The sequence below is a fragment of the Lissotriton helveticus genome, chromosome 7 (genome assembly GCF_964261635.1).
Source record: "Lissotriton helveticus chromosome 7, aLisHel1.1, whole genome shotgun sequence".
NCBI classification, from domain to species: domain Eukaryota; kingdom Metazoa; phylum Chordata; class Amphibia; order Caudata; family Salamandridae; genus Lissotriton; species Lissotriton helveticus.
This window is the reverse complement of record NC_136068.1, coordinates 1,890,466,968-1,890,487,498: the sequence shown is the minus strand read 5'-3', so window position 1 is coordinate 1,890,487,498 and position 20,531 is coordinate 1,890,466,968.

Sequence of the window (20,531 nt, the reverse complement as noted above, 5' to 3'; positions counted from 1 at the left end):
AAAGAAATAAAGCTGTGGAACTAATAGTAGGTGAATGTGATAGAAATGTAACAAAAAGAATACAAAACATTTACCCTATAATTGTCGTTAAATTACTCACTTTTTGTTTTTATACTTTCAATCTGTGAAAGAGAGAACAGACATTTGAAAAATATTAAAACATGTATTTAAAAATTACAAAAGACAAGGGAAAAGATTGAAGGACAAACAGTTTTTCAACAACTTTGACACTGACAGAAGCTTCTGCTTCTCCAGGCCCTCTACACAGTCCTAAAGATATACATTTTAAACTAACAGTATCTTGATGCAGATGAAGTGAGGCCTATCTTAAAACATGGTGCATCTTTTGCACTGCTGTTGTGTCAGAAAAGTGTCGCAAGACACTAACATTTTAAATGATTGCTTCAGGATGCCAATAAGATGTGTCCTATCCAGAGGTTTGTTTGAGGTGAGACCTACTCAGGGTTCCAAATGAAATTTCGAGTTGTTTGAAGAGAACAGAGGACATAATACATGTGGAGGCCTACCAACGAAGTGATTAATGTCCACTGCACTCTTGAACAAATGTCAGACCACCTCTGTCTCCAGGAACAGGCCTAAACCTCATCTACACAATGTGGTGTGTAATGTTAGGAAACACAGGTAATATAATTGAAAAACATGCAAATTTTTTTGCTCATTCCACAATCATATGACCTGTGTTTCCTTTGCTTAGGTATCTCATTGTGGAAATGTAGTCTATCATATGAAAGACTACGTAGAATATGAGCACTGTATGCAACAACCTTGACACTTACAGAAGCCTCTCCTTCTCCATGCCTCCTACACAGTTCTAAATGTACATCATAAATGGAAACAGTACAGAATTAATTATACATGTTAAATGGTTTATTTTTGCTGTTCTCAGAATGTATCAAATTTCACTAAAAACAGTGACTTGAAGGTATTCATCATATAACAGCGGGGGAAAAAAACACAATCAAAATGATTGTGTTTAAAAAACCCATACAACATAACAAATCAGAATTCAGAACTCCTTAAAGTTAACTTACTTTCCATGACGTCAAAGGATGTCCTATGAACAGCTTACACTCTGTTGTGCTGTTATTACTTTCAGCCCGCCACTTTCTGAAAGAAAACCTCCATCGTTTTGAAAAACATGTTACATACAATAAATGACTTCTTGCTCTCTACCACAAGTTTCCACAAGGCCAAATCTTGTCAGAGCCATTTATAACTCTTGGATTTCTTGTAAGCCAATCCCGTCATTTGGCATTTCCGCAACTTTCAGAATTAAAATGTTGAAGATCATTTTCACAATCCTGGACTAGTAATATCTTCCCCTTCTTCCTCAGTCATGTTCTACATTTCCTTTGACACTGATACTGCTTACTATGAAGCAGACTTACACTACCTCTATGACTACTACAATTATTTAATTCTCTACATCACTTTTAATCACAAAGCAATGTAAAACAGTAGACAGCATTGCAGACTTACATTCCCTCTACTCTATGTTTTGATTGGCTGCTTCAATTACCTTATAAAAAGAAATAGTTTTTCTGAACTCATTCAAAGTGCACTTATTTCTCCATGACGTCCAGTCTTATGGTTAGAAGTTATGTCTCTGAACTACACTTATCCTCAAGGCCAAATCGTGTAGGAGCCATTAGAACTTCTTGAAATTCCTCAGAGCACATCCCGAGATTCTTTCCCTAAAATTTTGTTTTTAAAAACACCAGGTAAGAGTTTTTAAGGTCATACGGCAATTTTTTTTTGAAAATTAAAACAGAATCATAGCAGAATGACCAGCCATTTCTAGACTTTAAATAAGCTGTGTAATGTCCTGATGTTATTGAAGGACCGTCATGATATATAATTGCTGCAGTTACAAAAGTCCTTCCTGATATTGACAACTGCGAAGCCACAAAATTTTTAATTAAAGTTGTCAATTTTGTTCCATCAGGCCTACATCGTTGGAACATTAAAATGACATACTGGCCATATGTTCGTATAAATAATGTGGACATCATTTCAGATTTACATTGGCTACACTCCATGTTGTGATCAGCTGCTTTTACTAGCTTATTAAAGGAGACTGATTTACTGTCTGGCAAAGTTAAATATATAAATCTTTCTGAGTCTACACTAGTAGTACTTGATACCATACAGTTCTCGCAGTCATGCTGCCATTGATAAGAAAGCCCAAACAGCTGATCTACATCTACACCTTCAGCATGCAATACATTAAGCATATACATTAAAAACTCCTGACAATCTTGCTGAATATTTTGAGAGAATTGTGTTTGGCCTGAACATCTGTCTAACAGATTTCGAATTTCAGACACACTTTCTATGTTTGTTCTATCAGTGCTACATTTTTCTAAGACAGAATTTAACAAACTGCAAAATCTTTGATCAGAATTGACCACAATCTCTTCTTTTACATTTTCTAGAGAAAACAAAACATTAACCACTACATTAGCATAGCAGTTGACACCAGAACTGTTTTCAAATTGAAAACCAACAACATCTTCAACAGAATCCTTTTTGTTTCTGCTTATAATTTCAGGTTCATCGACTTTTCGTCTTTTTGCTACAACCTCCCCAGTATTGGTCACATTTCTTCGTTTCCAGCCTACCACACGTTTCTCAAACAAAGGATATTGAGGCAAATGTGGCGCATACTCTCTTCTTAACCTATTGTATTCCTTAACACAATCTAGATCCGCACAAATGCTTGTGACATCACACTCAATCAAGTACAATCCCGATAAAGTTCTAACTCGTGACAATGCCACATATGCCATACCCTCCTTGAACACAGAACTGCCAATATTCACCAATGCACTGTCTACACTTAAACCTTGCGATTCATGGATTGTCACCGCATATGCTAAGCAAACAGGAAACTGCTTACGGCGAACAAATAAGTCTTTTACAAGCAAAAATCTAGCAGAACAACGACCAATTAGCTGTACTTCCTCAATGCCATCAAATTTAATTTTTAAAAATTCAATTCCATCTCTATTTCTGTATTTTACAAAATCAACAACATTACCCATTGATCCATTTACCAGACCTCTTTCAACATGTAAATTCCTTCTTAAAATTATACGGCAGTTCAAGCACACATTCAGAGTCTTTTCAAAACCTGCAGTTTTAGATATACTCTTCTCTAATGAATCCAATTTTGTTTTCAGATTCTCAGACTAAATAATTGTTGATCCCATATGCTCTACTCTGTCAATAGCTTCCAGTTTCACAATCTCTTGCTTTTCTAAATGCAACATTTTGTTGTTGAATTTGGCACATTCTGCAAGAGTTGGCATCAAACATATTCCAGATTTCTTCTCAGTAATTTTCTGAAAAATATTCTCAGGCAGAACATCTTGTTCTGGATATAAATTTGACAGTAATCGTGCATGTAAAGCTTCTTTCCCATGCTCGGTCACTTTTCCAATTCTAACATCTTGTAGAATAGTCTTGTAAACTTCATCCTTCGCCTGACGCATATTTTCATGCAGTTCAGCATAATTGAAGTTTAACCATATATTGACGTTGCCAATGCTGCCTAGACACTTCCTGGTATCTTCATGCGTGAGCATTTTGAACACAGGTTGCCCTTTCACTGGTTTCAGCTGCAGAAGATCTCCGAAAACAATGATGTGTTTGCCACCAAATAACACATCATACTCTGTTTTGAGAACTTCTTGCATTCTCAAATGCACAAAGGCAAGCATGACATTGGAAACCATGCTTACTTCGTCAATGATAAGAAGTTTCATTTTCCTCAAGATTCTTGAAACTTCAAAACAAGCATCTCCAGATAGCTTGTGATATTGTAATTTGTTGTCATGCTCCACTGGCAGCATCAGTAAACGATGTAAAGTAATCCCTTTAATGTTATGTGCTGCCAGTCCAGTTGGAGCGGTGACAACACAAGACAGCAATGACTCTGTCCTTTCCTGCAAATAACATGAAATTGCTTTAATAAGGAAACTTTTTCCAGTTCCCGCTTCTCCACTCACGTACAGTCGGACAGGCTTCAACGACGTACATGAGCACTCTTTCTTGTCATGACTTAATCCATGATCAATTTGCATGGTAACTTCGTCATATATTTTCCTCTGCTCAACGTTGAGTTGTCTTTCCAACTCTTCTAAGTTAACCGCATCCTCCTGAGCATGTGCCATGGCTCTTTCCACTTCATTCATAGCAGTGGCAGCTTCATTTTCGATAACAGGTCCTCCTAGTGGATCCTGACTCAATGAAGCAGAACTCTGACTGTCCTGAGAACTGTATCTGGCAATCTCGGCTGCAATCATTGCTTCCTGCTCAATTTCCGCATTCAACATTTCTACATATTTGGGAAAAGCAGGACATTCTATGGTCTCCTTGGCGGCATTGAAAGAGTCTTCGTAACAGAGAAAATCTCCAAGCAGTTCCTCTTCTGCACGCCAAGGCTTGAAAAGTTGCAAAAGTGCTAAATAGAAAAACTCCTTTTTTTCAGGAGATTCGCCACTCAATTTTCGATGGTTTACCAAGTGGCATTTTCTTTGCTTGACCAGACATCCCTCACTTCCTATTACAGCATACACTCCTTTCTCAGTATCTTCTTTGATGTTCCTCTTGAATATGTAATTTTGAAGAACCTCATATAAACAAACATTCTCGAGGTGAATGCTTCGATTTGGATAATATGTATCCAACATGTTGGTCTTCAAAATGTCGGTACTGTTTGGCTCCTTTTCCGCCAAATACTCAATTTCCCGCACAGGTTTGAGAACTCGATTACGCGTTGCAGCAAGACCAAGACTCGCCCAAACGATACTCCTGGACTTGGCATAGAGACTTGCTGAAAACAACCGGTCAGAACATTCGTACGCTCCAATTTCTCGATGCGACAACATCTTCAGACTGAAACTGTACAACTTCTTGCTGAGGCTCTTTTCATGGGAAATGTCCTCCCACATATCCTTCAATTCTGTCTTCTCTTTTTTGGTGATGTAAGACGTCACATACCGAGCCACAGCCATACAATTATTAGCCACAAACTGTATATCCATGTTAGCATTCCACATGGACAAAATCACTGGGTTGTAGTCGTTGATGTACTTGGACTCTTCGTTCCTCTTCAAATTGTATGTGTTTTTAGGTGATTTCTTCATCACATTATGTCGCAGCGAAGACATCAAACTGTTTACTCTTCCTTTATAAATCACCGGTCGTGGAAAGCCGAAACGACATTTGGTGTAGAACTTGTCCTTGTTTCGGAATTTACGACGACAGTACTTTCCACATCGATGGCTTTGGAAACGCAGAACTTTTTCTCTTAGGCTTTTCTTCTCCTTTGCGTTTGGAACAGCACACGTAGAATACTCTTGTATAAAACTCATCACTGAGTCTTCTGGATCCGTTCCAAATTTAGGTGCATCCTTGATCCACAGCAACATATGTATATGAGGAGCACCTCTTGCTTGGTACTCCTTTCTCCAGAAGAAATCCAACACCTCTCCAAGAGGTGGATTCTTCTTATTCATGATGAAAGACATCATAGCTCCAAATCTATGATTGAAGTACCTACATACATTGACTGGATCCAAAGAGCACAGTTGTCCGGGTGTCTTGAATTCGATGTTTTCTACGTTAGCATTTGCCTCTCGTAGAAATTCAAGTAAGTCTTCCCAGCCATACTCGGCACAGCTCAGAGTGAGGAACCATGTGGGAGTTCCTAAGTTCCTCAGCATACATTTTAAATCACCATGACGACGGTACCAGTACTCATTAGTACCACGCTGACACGCCATGAGATTAATCAGGTGAGAATCCAAAATACTGTCTTGGACATTGACTTTATCCATAAAGTCACTTGCCGAGATGTTTTGCATGTGTATACCACTTTTCAAGATGTGGTTCACTGCATATGACAGTCCAGACAGATCGCTTTCAAACAGGAGATGAAACAAATAAGGAATGCATTGTCGAAACCTAGCATCTCCTGCAAACAATCGCAAAGTCCGGTATTCAGAAGCAGGAATTTGATGAGGTCGCTCATCATATCTTCCTCCCTGACCTGTTGGAAAAAGCTGTGGGAAACACCGAGCTTCCAAACTTTCCTCCCAAACACTAATGGGACTCCCTTTGGCTTGTTTCATTTGAAACAACTCAATAGCATTCCCCATGACTTCCTTGGAATGCAAAGGATGAACACTATAATGTTCATATATTTCTTCACTAGTAGAGGGTTCTACTTTCTCAATTTGACCAGCACACAAATCGCTATCCTCTTCCTCACTTACTTCCTCTTCTGCAACATATACATTCTTATAGTATTTATTATTTTTTTTCAAATACAATGTTGCCTTTTTAACTTTCCTAACATCCACTAAATCTTGCCATATTTTCTTATTCTTTGTCGGAACCCCATTAACTAAGATAACCAGAGGTTCCTCTTCCACTTTTTCTACTCCAATTGTGTTAATGTTTTTCTTCAAATCTAGAGGCAAATAAACAACTCTTCCATTTAATCCTCTCTGTAAATCTGATGGAGGCAATTTCCCTGTCTTTGGCTCCATTCTTACAATAGCCTGAAAGGGATGGATACTTTGAATCAAAATAGATTCATAAGTATTTAAATCCTTCAATTCAGAAGGAATCTCAACCAATTCCAGATTATTATGAACTGCTCTAGCAGGCATCTGGTTTTGATTTAATTTGCAACAACAATAAGTACACACACGTTAAACCAATCCCAAATCAAAACAATTTTCTACCATCAAGTATGTTGTGAAATCCTTCCATTCACTATTATTTTCCCTTTCACTTTTTGCATATAAATCCACTAACTTAGTCTGATTCTTATAATAAGTGCGTCGACAACACACACAAGTGAAATTTGGCCTCTCACTTGATTTGACCTGAAACGTCGCAATTTCCCTCTGGAAATTATCTGTACTGGAAACCTGTACACTATCTTCCACATTACCCGCTTCTGCTTGGTCAATTTCAACATTCTCCTCTTTACTTCTAAAGTAACAAAACTCAAATTCTTCACATATATTCTTCACATCTATTTCAGAACCATGCAAAAGAGCAGCGCATAATTGTTTAAGCATAATTGCTGGACTCTTAGCATAATACAACATTCTAACTAATTTCCTCACTTTATTATGATGCACTGCTAGCATCCTGAAATGATGAAAAACACTCTGGCATACTCTCCTGGAAAGACAAGCGAGTGAATGACCATGCAAACCTGTCACTTCTCTCACTCTGCAAGGATCTAATTCTTGCAACAACCTCATTTTCTGCTTCAAACTTTTCTTATTAAATGACCGTACAAAATCACAAAGCAAATTGATGGAATCCTGTCGCACACTGCAAATACTACTACACTTCCAGGTGTACACAGGACCCTTAGCACGTCTTCCTAAAACCTCATTACCTAACACCTCATCTGCCTCTGTTGTCACAAGTTTTTCTTTTTCAACTGGACAACCATCTTTCACTTCATAAGCACGACCACTGGTGTCAACTGCATGCACCAAATCATTATCCTGGAAATAACTCTCCTCATTAAAAAATGCCTCACAGCTTGAACTATGCATCCATTCTCCAGAAAAAACTTCACAAAAATTACTACGATTAACTATTCTCTTCCATCTACTATTTCTTTTGAAATCATAAATTGCCTTGTTTAGCTTCCTAATTCTATTGATTATCAAAATAAATAACTTACGTTTAATTTCAAATGCCTGATCAATAACTTTCTCAACTTTTTTTTTCTCTTATAAAAAAGCACTTTCTGTTGACCTTTCTTAATATTTTTTAACAAATTGCCAATTATCCTGTTGCGGAACATTCGTTTACGAATGTCCCTAAACTGTTGTTTCCTTCTACTATCATGCACAGAGTTATCTCTTGCTCTAGCAGTAACATTTTTGATTGGCCTTTCCTTTCCGTTTGAATTGCTTCTCTTTTTCTGGACTGAAACATTTTCTGTAGTAATATTTTTTTTACTACAAATATTTCTTATGAATGTTTTTGTTCTCTTACCCGGTGCTTTCTTGGTGACTTTACAAATCTTTTTGTTAGAGGACTGCTGCTTTTTTTCATTCACCTGCTGTCTTTGACGTTTTGCAGCCTTTCTCAGTCTTTCTTTCGTTGGCATGGTGAAATGTTGAAATGATCTGCAGTTGAATCTGTGGTAAAATATATTAAAAAATGTTATTAACCACTATTACCCAACAGTACATCAATAACAGTAATCAAAAACTTAAAACACTACTTGACATTTTTACATAGAAGATTTTTTAGTGCTTGGCAAATTTAGAATACAAAAATAGCAGAAAAGAAATGGAATTTATATTCATGTTACCTGTGCTATTTTATATGTGAATCTGATCTAATTTTATGAGCATATTTTAATATTTTATTGAAGACACTACACATAACCTGTTTTTGAAGGTGTCTTTATTTTTAAATTAAACGGTTTACATTTTTACTTTTTATTTATTATAAATTTTAAAAATAAATGTTTATAGTTCCATAGGCTCAAGCAGGTCAGCTTCCCACCCTATGTCATATAATTCGGACAAATCTGCATCCTCATCACGTTCTTCTTCATCCTCAGGATTTAAATCATCCAAGGGATCAACATCCACTGATGTTTCAATTACGAGTTCAATGATGAGGTCAAAATCAACTGATTGCTGATTGTCGCTCATGTTGATGTTGTCTTTATCTTTAAAGAAAGATAACAACAATGAGATGTTGCAGAGTAAGAGACAAATCTCAGAGATTATAATAGTAAAATTGTTTAACAAGAGTAACATTTTGCAGCTATTATTTAGCCATGTCCAGCGATGCTGAGCAGGTGAAGCCTATGTCTAATTTTTCAGTGAACAGGACTCATCTCTTCTTAACCTTGGATAAGCCTCACCGACTCTGTGTCCCCGCACATACTTAAATGTAAAGGGGCAGATTTATGTTAAATGGCACATCCCCAGGCATGCACCAGTTAACGTGCACCACTGCTATGCCACCCATGGTGTGCCGCATTTACAATCAGATAGGAAAAAGCTGCGTCAAAACCCTGCGCCTGCTTTAAGCAGGCATAGGTCTTGACGCAACATTGTGGAGATGGGGCACCCCTGAGCCTTGCTGGAGCTGCATCGCACTTGCGATACAACTCCAGCAATGCGCCACCTTTACGGCACAGATGCGTCACGCATCTGTGCCATTTTTGCCCCATGCTGCGCCGCATTGTAAATGCAGCACACCATGGGTGGCGGAACAGCGGCGCAGGATGACTGGCACATCCCTGGTGATGCGCCAGTCATCATAAATCTATCCCTAAGCTTCTTATCTTGTTACAGATGAACCACCATATGTATCATCAAACTATTTTGCATTTCCTAAATAGCGAATTTTAAGGAATAAATAGCGATTCTTTACCATTCCTAATTTGCAATGAGCAAATTGCTAATTGCAAATTACCCATTCATTTCCATGGGCCAGGAGGCCCATAGGAATGAAGGTGCAATTTGCGATTAGCAATTAGCTCATCGCAAATTAGGAATTTTTCCAAGGGTGCAGGGGTGTCTCAAGAACACCCTGCTGCACCCCTCAAAAAGACATTTGGGGGCATATGGCGCACATACATGCCCTAAGGGCATGTATGGGCGTCATATGGCACCTTTTGTTTTTTGGAAAAAAAGCTTTTTGAAAAGAATTCGCAAATTAACACCAACTAGAAGTTGGTGGTAATTTGCAAATCCTTAAAGGCATTTTTTGCATATTTTTGGTTTGATACATTGCATTTAAAGAATCGCAAAATTTGCAAATCCTTCAGTGCAATCGCAAAATAAGGAATAGCAAATTTTGCTATTCCTTATTTTGCATCAAACTTGTTTGATACATACCATTTGTCTAATTAGCATTCGCAAAGGCTGAAATTCGCAGAATTTAGGCCTTTGCGAATGCTAATTAGCTTGATACATATAGCCCCAAGTGAGGCTTGTCTTGCAACATGGTGCATCTTTTGCATCACTGCTGCATCGGTTTCATGTGGCACGGTTTTTTTACACCATGACACACATGCCTAAATGCATCAATTTGTAATTTTGTCGCCTCATAGCAAATCTTTTGCACCGCCGCTGCATCAGAAAAGTGATGCACAGTGGCGCAAAAGAGGCATACACCTATCATAAATCTGTCCCTAGCATTTTAAATGATTAATTCAGGATGACAATAAGGGGTGGCCTATCCAGAGGTTTGTTTAAGGTGAGGCCTACTCAGGATTTCAGATCAAAGTTACACTTGATGAACAATACAGAGGAGATAATACATGTAAAGGCCTACCAATGAAGTAAGTGATGTCCACTTCATTGCGCCAGTCATCATAAATGTATCCCTAAGCTTCTTATCTTGTTAGAGATGAACTGCCATATGTATCATCAAACTATTTTGCATTTCCAAAATAGCGAATTTTAAGGAATAAATAGCGATTCTTTACCATTCCTAATTTGCGATGAGCAAATTGCTAATTGCAAATTACCCATTCATTTCCATGGGCCAGGAGGCCCATAGGAATGAAGGTGCAATTTGCGATTAGCAATTAGCTCATCGCAAATTAGGAATTTTTCCAAAGGTGCAGGGGTGTCTCAAGAACACCCTGCTGCACCCCTGAAAAAGAAATTTGGGGGCATATGGCGCACATAAATTTTAACAACATTCCTTTACGTCAAAAACGATTTTCAAGTCATAATTTGAAAACACTGCACCCGGGGGGAAATGACTTAAAATGTCCTTAAGACACATGAAAGTGTTTTTTAAAGCCTTTGCAAGTTTTTGGGTCACTTTTAACATGGCTATGTAACTCAAACAGTCAAAATCTAAATTTACCATGCACAGGTGGGACCATATTTACAAGGAATGTGCCCCACGGGGAAAGGTCTTTTAATGTAATATGGGAAAAATGACATCAGAGACACTGAAATGCCTTATAAAGAAGCATACACCATTATATCCTTGTCATAAATTTACAAACCATTCCTTTTCCCCAAAAACGATTTTCAAATCATAATTTGAAAACACTGCACATAGGGAAATGACTTAAAATGTCCTTAAGACACATGAACGCGTTTTTTGATTGCCTTTCCAGCATGGTTGGGTCACTTTTCACATAGCTATGTAACACAAACATTCAAAATCTAAATTTGCCATGCACAGGTGGGAGCATATTTACCAGGATTGTGCCCCACGGGGAAAGGTCTTTTAATGTAATATGGGAAAAATGACATCAGAGACACTGAAATGCCTTATAAAGAAGCATACACCATTATATCCTTGTCATAAATTTACAAACCATTCCTTTTCCCCAAAAACGATTTTCAAATCATAATTTGAAAACACTGCACATAGGGAAATGACTTAAAATGTCCTTAAGACACATACAAGCGTTTTTTGATTGCCTTTGCAGCATGGTTGGGTCACTTTTAACATAGCTATGTAACACAAACATTCAAAATCTAAATTTGCCATGCACAGGTGGGAGCATATTTACAAGCAATTTGCTCCACAGAGAAAGGTCTTACATTAAAATGGGAAAAATAACATCAGAGACACTCAATTGCCTTATAATGAAGCATACACCATTATGTCCTTGTCATAAATATTATAACCATTCATTTTCCTCAAAAACGATTTTCAAATCATAATTTGAAAAGACTCCACAGCTCCTATGCACAATAACACCCTGTCAGTACTAATACTTCACATTTTCTCCAATTACATTTTCTCAAAGAAACAAAATCTATTTGTAAAACACTTGAGACAAAGCAACATTTGAAGAACACAACTTTCTTCATAATTTTCTCCTTAAAGCACACTATTCTCTATCTAAATTAAAGAAATCTTTTCCCACCTTAGCAAATACTTTGAGTTTCAAAACAGTCTCAGAAACACACCAATTTGTCTTTAGCAGAGCAAAAGGTATGCACTCCAGAGTCTGCAGCTATCAAAAGCACAGAAATGCTGTAATTCTTCACACATATCTCTCATGTCACCCAATCAAAACTCTTCCCTCACTTTTTTTCAAATGAAAACCCTTCCCCCCTCTGCCATTTCATGCCTTTTCTGCATGGCAACCACCTCTTGGAAGACCACTGGTGTTTGCAAGTTCACACAACAATGTTGCAATTGAACTCTGAACTCTCAGTGCACCTCATATCCAGTGCATTCTTTCATTTAATGATTTTTTCTTGACCACTCAAAATACATCTTTCAAACAACTCATCCATGCACCCTAACTTTCTGTTTTCAGCAATCAAAATCCACCAATCACTGTTACTGCTTCATTAACACAGAAACTCCACAGTTTTTTTCATTTTAAACTCTTATTTTTTCAACTGCCATTTCATTGCCACACTTCATCTGACTGCAGGAGAACCTTCTCTCACCATGTTTTCTGTCTGGATTGTTGGACATAGTTACATCTATTGGGCTCAGAGGTATGCCGAGAACAGGAATTTACCTAACCTCAATTTACAAGATGTGGAAATTAAGTGGTTTGGCCACAGAGGATTAAAATGTCACCAATTGATACCATTGGTGAAAACCTTTATGCATTTGCCAAAACCTGACCTGTTAATTGTGCACTGTGGAGGTAATGATTTGGGCACTTTGACTGGGGTAGGTCTGGAAATGCTTTTAAAGGACACCTTTGAGCAATTGATGGCAATTTTTCCTCAGACTGCCTTGGTATATTCAAATATATGCCAAAGACAGAAATGGAGGTGGTCAAACCAATTTTGTCCACAAATTGAGAAGTCGAGGAAGCATGTAAACAAATCTGTTTCAGCTTACATGAGAGACCATGGAATGGGCTCCCTGTACAACAATAACTTGCGTTACTACATGCAAGATATCTACAGAGGAGATGGAGTTCACTTCTCAGATGAGGGCAACAGAATTTTCATTCTGAATTTAAGACTGTGCATTGGTACCTACTTATAAGTACCTAAATGTACCATAAACCCAAAAGCTCTTCTCAGAGCTACCCTACATCTGATCACTCACAATTATTATTTTACTCTAACATTTTTCACTAATTTTCAACAAAGTACGCTCCCTGGGGCGCTACCCGGTACGCGAACCGGGAGCTAACCTCGCTAAATTTTTAAAAAAATGTTTTTTTTTCGCACATATGGGCCTCCTCAGCCACCCTCAGAAAACCTAGGGGGTCAAGATAAGTCTACCGTGCCCCCTTCTACCCATTCTGAACATTATTTGCCCTCCATCTTGTATCTTAATTCGACCGAAACACAAAATGGTGGACTCCCGTAACGCTTAAGGTTCGCGAACCGGGGCGCTCGCCAGTTCGCGTACCGGGTCGCTCCCTGGGAAGCGCACCATCAAAAAAGGTGGGAAAGTAGTTTACAGAAAAGCGACTGGAGACAATTTCACCAAATATAGATTAGCTCATACTACATACCAATGCCTACCATTTTCACAAATTTGATTGAAATTCCATTTAATCATTTAGCCTGTAGACCTCTCTAAATACCCTGAGGTAAATTACTTCACAAAACACATCTGAAGTGTTGGAATTCACAACCAATTAAAATATTACTTTCATTTTCTACTTTTTTTACCTGACATTTGATTGGTTATCTACCTTAATATATATAAAGGAAGAGAGAGAAACACAGCCATTTTGACTACTACTTCCTGAACTACATTGCAAGATCATTTTCACTCACAACTTAAACTTCTTTTTAGAAGGTGAGATATTATTTTATAAATTTGAAAACATTTTCAGATAGTTATATACTATCCCTCTGTAAGAGTTAGACATTGAGAAAGGCTTCTTTATTATAATTATGGATTGATTTAGGTTTCTGTGGTATAATTATGAATTTACTTAGGCTTCTTCACAGGCACTTTTTAATAGTACTACTTCACGCCTGACACCACACAGTGCCCATAGATTACTTCTCTGTTATAAACTCACAAGTACCTGTCTGAACTTAAACCCAACAGTGCCCTATCTCTACTGATATATTTATTTTTTATGCAAATTACAGCAATAAAATGGAAGGTGAGCAGAATGTTTCCTTCGAAATTGTTCTGGAGAACAACACAGAAAAAGATATTGAGGACAATGATGACTCAGATTTCATGGATGAATCACGGGACCATGAATTAGTTCAATGTGTAGAATCTGTGGATCATTTACTTCATTACGATGACGGTCAAATGTGGGAACTTATGTTCAGTCAACAAGAGGACATATCGGACAGTCAAATGCTAGACGTTCTATTAAATTTTGAAAAACAATCTGAAAAATAAAATTGTATGTAATATTAAAAAATTGTTTGAGTCTTTAATCATTTTTATATGTAATTCATAAACTAGTTAAATGTTAGAAATGTTATTAAATTTTCAAACACAATCACAATAATAAATAATTGCTTAAAAAATAAAAAAAATTAAAAAATAATCAACAAAACCAACAATCAATTAACATACAGTATTTGAAAAGTCTATCATTCTTTTTTCCTTATAGTACGCTGCCCAGAACGCTTTTTTTTTTTGCCCCGCGGGGCCCTTTTAAAGCCTCCACATTAAACCTAGGGGGTCAGGGAGGATCTACTATGCCCCCTTATGGTCATTTCCCCCTTTGTTTTGGCCCTCATCTTGTCTCTCAACAAGATGGCGGCCGCTCCGGACTGTTTAGAATGTTGACAGACACCGGAGAGCCAATCAGCTTCGCTACGCGAAGTTCCGTTACTCCTAAAGTCCGCGAACCGGAGCGCTGCCCGGTCCGCTGTTACAGATATATATCTTTTTTTGAACGTTAATTTCTCAAAATCCACTGAAGCACATATATTGAGACCTAGAAAAGGCACATCGGGCTACCAGTCCCTACAATTTTGCCAAGTTTTGTGGAAATCCATTCAGCCGTTCGGGCTAAAAGTGAGGCCAACCGCCCTATGGAAAACTCAATGTTAAAAACGCGTTTTGGGACCCCCCTTTTTTCTCAACCCCCCCTTGACGAACCCCCCCAAAATTTTCAGGGGCTGCTCAGAAACAAAATGTTCCATTTTCCAGAAAATTTCAGCCAATTCCGTCCACAAACGCCAAAGTTATTAGACATAGAATTTTCAAAAATCCCATAGGGAAAAAATCCTAACTATATATACCTACTGGCGACCGCCAGTAGGTAATATATATATATATTACCTACTGGCGGTCGCCAGTAGGTATATATAGTTAGGATTTTTTCTCTATGGGTTTTTTGAAAATTCTATGTCTAATAACTTTGGCGTTTGTGGACGGAATTGGCTGACATTTTCAGGAAAATGGCACATTTTGTTTCTGAGCAGCCCCTGAAAATTTTGGGGGGGTTCGTCAAGGAGGGGCCGAGAAAAAAGGGGGGTCCCAAAACGCGTTTTTCCCATGTTAATTTCCATAGGGCGGTTGGCCTCACTTTTAGCCCGAACGGCTGAATGGATTTGCACGAAACTTGGCAAAATTGTAGGGACTGGTAGCCCGATGTGCCTTTTGTAGGTCTCAATATATGTGCTCCAGTGGATTTTGAGAAATTAACGTTTAAAAAAAGATATATATCTGTAACAGCGGACCGGGCAGCGCTCTGGTTCGCGGACTTTTCGCGCAACGGAGCTTTGTGAAGCGAAGCTGATTGGTTCTCCGGCGTCTGTCAACATTCGAAACAGTCCGTAGCGGCCGCCATCTTGTCTCTCGGTAGGATCGAGAGACAAGAGGAGGTCAAAACAAAGGGGGAAATAACTATAAGGGGGCATAGTAGATCCTCGCTGACCCCCTAGGTTTGATGTGGAGGTTTTAAAAGGGCCCCGCGGGGCAAAAAATAATAATAATAATAATAATCGAACGGCTGAATGGATTTGCACGAAACTTGGCAAAATATTAGGGACTGGTAGCCCGATGTGCCTTTGCTAGGTCTCAATATATGTGCTCCAGTGGATTTTGAGAAATTAACGTTCAAAAAAAGATATATATCTGTAACAGCGCTCCGCTTCGCGTAACAGAGGTTTGCGAAGCTGATTGGTCATTCTGTCACTGGGCTATAGTTGGGCTACATCTGGCTGATATTTGGGCTACATTTGTTTTTTTGTGTGTCTGGCGGCCATCTTTGGGCTACATTGGGCTACATTGGGCTTCATTGGGCTACATTCGGCTAATTAGCAAATAGCTCATCGCAAACTAGGAATGGTAAAGAATCGCTATTTATTCCTTAAAGTTCGCTATTTAGGAAATGCAAAAAACTTTGATGATACATATGGCGGTTCATCTCTAACAAGATAAGAAGCATAGGGATACATTTATGATGACTGGCGCATCACCAGGGATGTGTTAGTCATTCTGTGCCGCTGTTCCGTCACCTATGGTGTGCTGCATTTACAATGCGGCGCATCATGGGGCAAAAACAGCACAGATGCGTGATGTATCTGTGCCGTAAAGGTGGCGCATTGCTGGAGTTGTATCGCAAGTGTGATGAAGCTCCAGCAAGGGTCGGGGGTGCCCCTGTCACAGGGTTTCTGTTCTCACACAGACCTGTGGACAGAGGATTGGAACCTCGGCGAATTAGGGTGTCCCAAAACTCACGTTAGTAATCAAAAACTCCTTAGCAAGCTAGGTACAGTGTCACATTGGATATAACAAACTCTCAATGTTTAGACAATCCAGAATATGAACTTATAGTACCTCAGGATACGTGAAACTCATGAACAGTCGGTCGTTATAGATTTCTTAGAAACCAGAACATGGAGTTAAGAAGAACAGATGTGTATTTGAAATGTTTATTTACTAATGCCGTCTTCTCAGGCGTAGTACCTTAGATAATAAAAGTACACATATTATCAGTAGCAAAATTACCAGCATAGTTACTAGTACATAAAAAGTGAATGGTGATAGTATGTTAACATGCTGTAAATGAATAAGAGTTAGCAACGCTTATAAGCAGCCGCGGGCCGTGGAGGGAGTTACGGTGAGGCAGGGAGGCGGGGAGGGGGAGAAGCAGGGTGGAAAATACAAGTACACATATTATCAGTAGCAAAATTACCAGCATAGTTACTAGTACATAAAAAGCGAATGGTGACAGTATGTTAACATGCTGTAAATGAATAAGAGTTAGCAACACTTATAAGCAGCCGCGGGCCGTGGAGGGAGTTACGGTGGGGCAGGGAGGCGGGGAGGGGGAGTGGCAAGGTAGAGAGGGCTCCACCCTGCTTCTCCCCCTCCCCGCCTCCCTGCCCCATCGTAACTCCCTCCACGGCCCGCGGCTGCTTATATCTCACCCTCCCTAATACACATATTATATTATTTGCTAAGAAGGTCTCTTTGTGTTGGTTTAGGGCGTGCCCATACTTTAGTGTCTTAGATTTGAAGGAATCACATCAGCATACACCAGCTCTCTCTTCATGTGAACCGCATCAACTGTTGTGTATGTGTGTTCGGCAAAGCAATATAAAACCCGCCTCATGCCCAGAATTGGCAGAAGTTGCACTTATGTTATGAGTATGAAGTCGTGGAGATCAGACCTCATAACAATTCTGTATCGTGTTGTTCTTGAAACTTTAGCACTCGCTGTACAGATATAGTTTAACAAGTAAAGCAGATAGTAGACCAATAACATATTATTCTCATGTAAACCACGATGAACTACTAGGTGGAAAGCTAAAGCAACAACTAAGTGTCGTGTGCAGAAGTTGCAAAAAAGGAAAAATGGCGTTTAAACCGGTAATGAGCCCATGCTAACTTAACACGGTGTAAAGATATCCAGGACCTAGATGACACCTCCTCATGATCCGGAAACGAACTGAATAAGATAATAGAAGTGCCATCTCATGAGAGCAGATTGCAAGTTTATATGTGGACGGTCCGCAAGGTAAAGCATTAAAAACTAGGAAAATTTAATGCTAAAGAAAAATAAAACAGCCAAGTACTTTATCGAGTCTTAAGCCAATAGGCAAGGTAAATAATAAAAACTTGACAAATAAGTCAATGAATTGTCAATGAAATGCTAGTACTCAGCATATCAAACATGAAAAAGGTCTATGACATAACTGTGTATGCAAAATAAGCTGCAACAGCCTCCAATAGGAAGTCACCGTCTTCATCCGAAAACAGTTCAGCCATCCAATTTAAAAGCGGAAAAGAACATACGTGCTCTCCCAGCACCGGATCCTCTATCACCATCAGAGGACAGCTCGGTGGGTTTTCAAGAAAGCTCTGTTCCAAGAAAGACTGTGCTGCCGCCAGTAAATTCCAGGGACCAAGTAGTCCATGCATCAATGCCACAGCCATAATCCTTTCGCCAGGACAAACCAACTCGTGAGTAATGATAGGAGTCATCAGCTGATTAAAGTCAACGTCAGGAGAAACCGGTCCGCAGAGACACAAATCAATGGCCCAATCGAAATCACAGGTCAGGCAGTGAAATACAGGCTGGACACAGGTGAAGTAGGAGAATCGAAAAGATAATCCATATGCCGTGCTTAATATCGCCAACGGCATTGTGCCATAATATTCTAGCATGCGATTGCGGAACAGTGTCAGCAGCTGCAGGGTGGGAGGTTGCATAGGAGGGACATCCATATTTAAAAATGTAAAAAAGCACAAGAGCGTCCGCTGGTAATGCAAGTAAAAATGCCAATCCACGAACCAGAGTGCAGAAAATAGAATGAAAGGAAGCAGGGATGACTCCAAAGATTTTCTCAAATGAAGTCACGAGACCACTGGTAACAACTTTAAAAAAGTGCGCCAGGGACTTTGTGGAGGATGCGTTAAAGATAGTCGGAAACATGTTGCTGAAATTGAAAGGCAAATCTTAATTGAAAAGGGTGTGCACCTCTGTACGGGTGTTCGCTATGTGAAGTAAGAAAGTTTCACGGGCCGAACTCAAGGCCACCTCTCTCTGAGACAAAAGAGCTCTTATTCTTGCCATGCCGTTGAAACGTGTCCCAAGGTTGGTATTTGTGGCCAGATTGAAAACTCCCTATGTTCATGTGTGGGAGGAAATAGAACATTTCTGCTGCAAATAACCCGTTCACTTACTGTTACGATAAAAGGAATACTTTTAATTAACTCAGAACAATCTTCATTATTGAGCATCAAATAACTACCATTTTCCAACAACTTGAACGTGGGGATGATAGCAGGAACTGGCGTGCCTTGCAACACGCAAGCCATATTTGGTCGGTGTTTGTTGCATGAACCGTGTAACTGTATGTGCCTACACATTAGTGAATGATCTGGCGTCTCAGTGCATTCCTCTCCATTCAGATAAACTTCTTGATCATCTTTGAAACATCTGTATGTGTATGGAAGCGACCAGACCTCATGAAGAAAAGCACTACCTAAAGGTTCATAACGACCTATTGGTATATATTTCATACAATTTGAAAACTTATATAAAGCAAAAGGCAGCGTTATTAAACCGTGGATAAGGCATGTTGCCAAAAAACCCGCAATCCTCTGCTGATGATGTCACTGAGCATGTCATGAATGATGTAATATGTGATATCATCAGCAGTGGATTACGGGTAATGGTATCTCTAGTTTACTCCCTTATAGCTGTCTTTCTTTTAACATAAGTGTCTGTTTCCTTCCCTTATACTTACTGTTTTTGGTTCGCTTCCGGTTCGCGTACCGGCGAGCGAACTGGGAAGCGAACTAAGAGAAATAGAGGTTGGCACAGTTCCAAATATTGTACCAATTTTTTAATAACGGGGAGGTAGTTCTGAAAATAACTTTTTTTTTTTTTCTGAACTTTTTTTACTGTTTTTGAATTTTTCGGAACAGTTTTATATTTTTTTGGGGTTTTCTTGGAGGGGGCAATGAAAACGATTCATTGTAAAGGGCTCAACAGGAGCAACAAAACAAAAAAAAGAAGTATTTATTATTTTGGGCGTTTCGGACAAACTTGCATATGATAGTCAATAGCTCTGTTGATCAGAGTGATGCTTTTTTCTCCGTAGGAAATGAATCCATCGCAAAATGCGCAGATGTGTTTTACATCACCAAATCTCATTTGTATATTTGGCACCATCTCCCTGCCCTCTGGTCCCGTTACTTCCGGTACAACAGATCTTCTGGCCATAATAGGGAGATTATCTAGGTCGTTCCGAAACTGTGCAGCACTGTAGTTGTTAGGATGCCACCTAGTCATATGGCGATGCATTGTGTAGTTTCCGAAACTGTATTTTTTGTCGGTCCCTCTGGACAGTCTATCTTGACATATAAGGCAAGTTACGTATCTTGCATTTACTTTTTTCTGACCTTTGGGAATTTTAAAAAATTGCCAAATGAAGTTTTCTTTCCGGTGAGACGTCCTGGGCTGCTCAGGCAAAAACTGCCTCTCTTCGTGCTCGTCCTCCTGTTCCTCTTCTTCTTCTTCTTGTTGAATTATAACTTGAGCAGGTGGTCCACTCTTCCTTGGATGTGTTGGAGGTGGTGGGGAAGCACCAGCTGAAGCTACTAAA